Source organism: Grampus griseus (assembly GCF_964374135.1).
Source record: "Grampus griseus genome assembly, chromosome: 7".
Taxonomy (NCBI): domain Eukaryota; kingdom Metazoa; phylum Chordata; class Mammalia; order Artiodactyla; family Delphinidae; genus Grampus; species Grampus griseus.
This window is the reverse complement of record NC_139001.1, coordinates 60,203,497-60,209,441: the sequence shown is the minus strand read 5'-3', so window position 1 is coordinate 60,209,441 and position 5,945 is coordinate 60,203,497.

Genomic DNA, 5,945 nt, shown 5'->3' with positions numbered 1-5,945 from the left:
ATGATGTGATTCAGTTCTAGGCTATGAGTGGAACAGAGTGGGAGTCACGAGTACCAGTCCTAGGATGGGCCATTTAAGACAGAGCTGAGACTCTTCCCTGCCCTTCTTCCACTGGCTGGAACCAGAGTCAACTTAGATTTTGCACACTGTCACTTCCACGGCATTCTGTTGGCCAAAGCAAGTCAGAAAGCCAGTCCAGAGTCAAAAGGGGAAGTAGACTTAAGATGACCAACTCATCTGGGTTTGCCCATGACTTTCCTGACTTTAGCACTTTAAGTTCTGTGTCCCAGGAACCCCCTCAGTCCTGGGTAAATTGGGATGGCTGGTCGCTCTCAGTAGACTCCACCTCTTAGTGGGAAGAGCTACAAAGTCACATTGTAAAGGGCATAGTTATAGGGAGGGATGAAGAAATGGGACAGTTTTTACAGTCAGTCTACTCCAATGCCTATGAGGTTTCCAAGTAGAGTATCAGGTATCATTTGACTCTTATTTATTTATTTGGCTGTGTCAGGTCTTAGTTGCAGCACGCGGGATCTTTGTTGCGGCACGTGGGATCTCTTCCTTGCGGCACACGGTCTTCTCTCTAGTTGTGGCGCGCAGGCTTTAGAGCACACAGGCTTAGTTACCCTGCAGCATGTGGGATCTTAGTTCCCCAACCAGGGATCAAACCCACATCCCCTGCATTGGAAGGTGGATTCTTAACCACTGGACTACCAGGGAAGTCCTTCATTTGACTCATAAGAGAGGTCTAGTCTGGAGATAAATTTGGTGTGTGTGTGTGTGTGTGTGTGTGTGTGTGTGTGTGTGAGTGAGATTATCTAATATTTATTGAGCAATTGAATGACAGATACTAATATAGTAAACTTTTAAAAATAGTAATAATAATATCTTTAAACTGTTTAGTTTTAATCCTTACAAATTAAATAGGAAAATACATACTGTTTATCTCCATTTTACAAATGGAAATAGGAGTTTAAAGTATTGTTTCTTGAGATAAAAGGAGAGCAAGATAAAAGGAAACTGATGGTGAGGGATGGAGATAGCAAATCTACCAAAAGCTGATATATGGTTCCCAAATACAGCAATTTGAGGCTAATTAGCATAGGGGGAATGTCTTGACACACCTTGATTAGGTTCTGATGGACCTGGTAAATTATTGTTATTATTTTTTATACATCTATTGGAGTATAATTGCTTTACAATGTTGTGTTAGTTTCTGCTGTACAACAAAGTGCATCAGCTATATGTATACATATATCCCCATATCCCCTCCCTCTTGCGTCTCCCTCCCTCCCACCCTCCCTATCCCATCCCTCTAGGTGGTCATGAAGCACCAAGCCTCCCTGTGCTTTGCAGCAGCTTCCCACTAGCTATCTATTTTGCATTTGGTAGTGTATATATGTCAGTGCTACTGTCTCACTACGTCCTAGCCTCCCCTAACCCCCCTGTCCTCAAGTCCGTTCTCTATATCTGTGTCTTTATTCCTGCCCTGACACTAGGTCCATCAGTACCATTTTTCTAGACTCCACATGTATGCGTTAGCATACGATATTTGTTTTTCTCTTTCTGACTTACTTCACTCTGTATGACAGACTCTAGGCCCATCCACCTCACTACAAATAACTCAGTTTTGTTCCTTTTTATTGCTGAGTAATTTTCCATTGTATATAGGTGCCACATCTTTATCCATTCACCTGTCGATGGACACTTAGGTTACTTCCATGTCCTGGCTGTTGTAAATAGTGCTGCAATGAACATTGTGTTACATGACTCTTTTTTTTTTTTTTTTGTAAAAATAACAAATTATTTACTGCTTTATTATGTTAAAGTATTTCACCAAGACAAGTTGCAGTCAAATTAATGTGAGTCATGGAAAATGAAATACATAAAGATGTATTTATACAAGTACAGACTAAATATTTTCCATACAGACTCTTTTTGAATTATGGTTTTCTCAAGCTGTATGCCCACTAGTGGGATTGCTGTGTCATATGGTAGTTTTATTATTAGTTTTTTAAGTAATCTCCATACTGTTCTCCATAGTGGCTGTATGAATTTTCATTTCCACCAACAGTGCAGGAGGGTTCCCTTTTCTCCATACCCTCTCCAGCATTTATTGTTTGTAGATTTTTGATGATGGCCATTCTGACTGGTGTAAGGTGATAATCTCATTGTGGTTTTGATTTGCATTTCTCTAATGATTAGTGATGTTGAGCATCTTTTCATGTTTGTTGGCAATCTGTGTGTCTTCTTTGGAGAAATGTCTGTTTAGGTCTTCTGCCCATTTTTGGATTGGGTTGTTTGTTTTTTGCTATTGAGCTGCATGAGCTGCTTGTATATTTTGGAGATTAATCCTTTGTCAGTTGCTTTGTTTGCAAATATTTTCTCCCATTCTTTTTTTTTTGCAGTACATGGGCCTCTCACTGTTGTGGCCTCTCCCGTTGCAGAGCACAGGCTCCAGACACGCAGGCTCAGTGGCCATGGCTCACGGGCCCAGCCGCTCCGTGGCATGTGGGATCTTCCCGGACCGGGGCACGAACCCATGTCCCCTGCATTGGCAGGTGGACTCTCAACCACTGCGCCACCAGGGAAGCCCTTCTCCCATTCTTGGGTTGTCTTTTCATCTTATTTATGGTTTCCTTTGCTGTGCAAAATCTTTTAAGTTTCATTAGGTCCCATTTGTTTATTTTTGTTTTTATTTCCATTTCTCTAGGAGGTGGGTCAAAGAGGATCTTGCTGTGATTTATGTCATAGAGTGTTCTGCCTATGTTTTCCTCTAAGAGTTTTACAGTGTCTGGCCTTACATTTAGGACCTGGTAAATTATTAATATTTAGAATAGTAAGCCTTGAGCAATTCAGAAAAAGTTAAAATATATTCACATGTATTTCTACTTTAATTTCGTTTTGGTCAGAGAACATACTCTGAAGGATTCTAATCTTTTGAAATGTATGAGACTTGTTTTATGGCCCATATACAGTCTGATTCAGTGACTGTAACAAGTGTGTTTGAAAAGAACCTATATTCTGTAGTTGTTGGATATAATGTTCTAAAATGTCAATTAAGTAAAGGTGGTTGATAGTATAGTTGAGAATTTCTGTTTTTACTGTTTTTGTTTGTTGCCTTCTATCAATTGCCGAGAGAAAGGTATTAAGGTATTCAATAATGGTTGTGTTAGTTTTTCCCTTTAATTCTGCCAACTTTGTCTTTATGTGTCTTGAACTTTGTTATTAGTCACATACATATTTATGTCTTCCTAATTAATTAGATCTCTTATAATTGTGAAATGCCTCACTATTTCTCTGGTAATACTCCATCTTGAAGAGTACTTTATATAATAATTATATAGCTAATCCGGATTTTTTATGCTTACTGTTTGCAGGTTTTTTTTTTAACATCTTTTTTTTAACCTATATATCTCTGTATTTCAAGTGTCATATTAGTGAGAGTCCAACTGGGGGACAGAAACTACAGTAATTTGAACCAGAAAAGTTTAATATAAAGAATTATTAAGTAAAAGAGGGGATTGGAATAATGAGGGATTGATTAGTAAAAAGCAAAAAAACCCCAAAAAACTCAAGAATATAAGAAGAGCAGATATAAGTAGCACCCCTATTTCTAGGGCTGAGATAGGGTGCCCAAGGAAGGGTCTCTCCCTCCACCTCCCTCTTGCCAAAGCTGATGCAAAGCTCCACCTTGTTGGAGAAGGTTGGGCCATAGCTCACGGTATGGCAGAGAAGTCAATGTGGTGCCACATCAACAAATCTTGCTGGAAATCCACCCTCTGGAACTTGCCAGAAACTTGCCCTCTAGGATGCTGAGGAAAGTTGTTCACACAGAGGTGGTTTCTGCTATGAGACTGCCCAAGGGGTTCTGGAGAATCTGCTGGATGCTGGGTGCTGCTGACCATTGTGCACTTAGGAGTTGGGCACTAGAGAAGCTGACAGTGTTGTAGGTGTCTGGTGAGAGAGCACTCTGAAGCCAGCAAAGAAAATCTTTTCTTCCTGCAGTGTATCTCCAGTGATCACCACTGACAAAGCTTAACATTGTGGCAGGTGGCAAAGGGAAAATATTTAGATTCCTAACTCCATTTTTACAGAGCCTGAAAAGAAAGATGAATTTGGGGCTGAGAGGCAAAATATTGATAATTGGCACAAGTGTGTCTCTTGAAAGCATGTAGTTGGGTCTTGCTTTTCTACTGAGTCTGATAATCTCTGCTTTTTAATTGGAATGTTTGGTCCATTTACATTTACTGTAAATCATTGGTAGATTTGGATTTGGGTCTACCATTTTACTATTTGTTTTCTATTGGTTCTACTGAGTTGTTTTTGTTTTTGTTTTTGTTGTTTCTTTGTTCCTTCCTCACTGTTTTCTCTTAAGTCAATTAGGTTTTTTTAGAATTCCATTTTATTTTCTATATTTTTTAGTTATTCTTCTTTGCATTTTTGTTTTGAATGGTTGCTCTAGTGATTACAGTATACATCCTTAAAGTTTTCTTAGCGTCTACTTAGAGTTTTGGTTCCATTTAATGCAAAATATAAAAATTTTGCAACCATACAGTTTCACTTACCCCCAATTCTTTATCCCAGAGGTTGACAAACCGTGACATTTGGGCCAAATCTTGCCCTGTACCTGCTTTTGTTTTAGTGCAACACAACTATACCCATTTATTTTTGTATTGTCTGTGGATGCTTTTATGTTATGATGGCAGAGTTGAGTAGTTGCAACAGAGACCATATATCAATAGCTTACAGAGTCTAAAATATTTCCCATATGGCCCCTTACAGAAAACGTTTGTTGACTCCAGTTTATGCTACGGTTGTCATATGTATTAATATAAGTATGCTAAAAATACCACAATATTATAATTTGCTTAAATGGTCATATGTATTTAAATATATTAAGAGAAGAAAGATTGTCTTTTATATTTATCTACATTTTTACTACTTCTGGTCATCTTTATTTCTCCCTGAAGATCTGAATTTCCATCTGGTATCATTACTTTTCAGCCTGAATTTCTTCCTTTAGCATTTCTTATAGTGTACTTATGTTGGTGATGAATTCTTTTAGTTGTCATTTATCTGAAAACATCTTTATTTTGCTTTCATTGTTTTTTTAAAATTAATTTTTGGCTGCATTGGATGTTTGTTGCTGCATGCAGGCCTTTTCCAGTTGTGGTGAGAGGGGGCTACTCTTCATTAAAGTGCGCGGGTTTCTTATTGCAGTGGCTTCTCTTGTTGTGGAGCACGGGCTCTAGGCGCGTGGGCTTCAGTAGTTGTGGCATGCTGGCTCAGTAGTTGTGGCTCGTGGGCTCTAGAGTGCAGGCTCAGTAGTTGTGGTGCACGGGCTTAGTTGCTCTGCAGCTTGTGGGATCTTCCTGAACGAGGGCTCAAACCCATGTCCCCTGCATTGGCAGGCAGATTCTTAACCACTGTGCCACCAGAGAAGTCCCTGCTTGCATTGTTGAAGAATATTTTCACTGGAGGTAGAATTTTGAGTTGAAAGTTTTTTATTCTGTAAATGCTTTAAAGATGTTGCATCACTGTCTTATGGCCTTCATTGTTTCAGATGAGAAGTTGGATAGTAAAGGTATCATTGTAGTAATGAGCTGTTTTTCTCTGGCTGCTTTAAATATTCTTCTCTTTATCTTTGATTTTCAGCAGTTTAACTGTGATATACATAGGTGTGTTTTTCATTTCTTCTGCTTGGGTTTTGCTGGGCTTCTTGAATTTGTAAATTTATATCTTTCACCAAGTTAGGAGACTGTTTGGCCACTATTCTTGACATTTTGGAGGGCTTCTTCTCTCTTCTTGATAATTTTGGGGTTCAAGTTATATGTATGTTAGATTGCTTGATATTGTCCTATAGGTCTCTGGGACTCTTCCATTTTTTTTTCCTTTGTGTTTTTCAAACTGAATAATTTCTAGTTCTGACTTTCTTCTGCCAT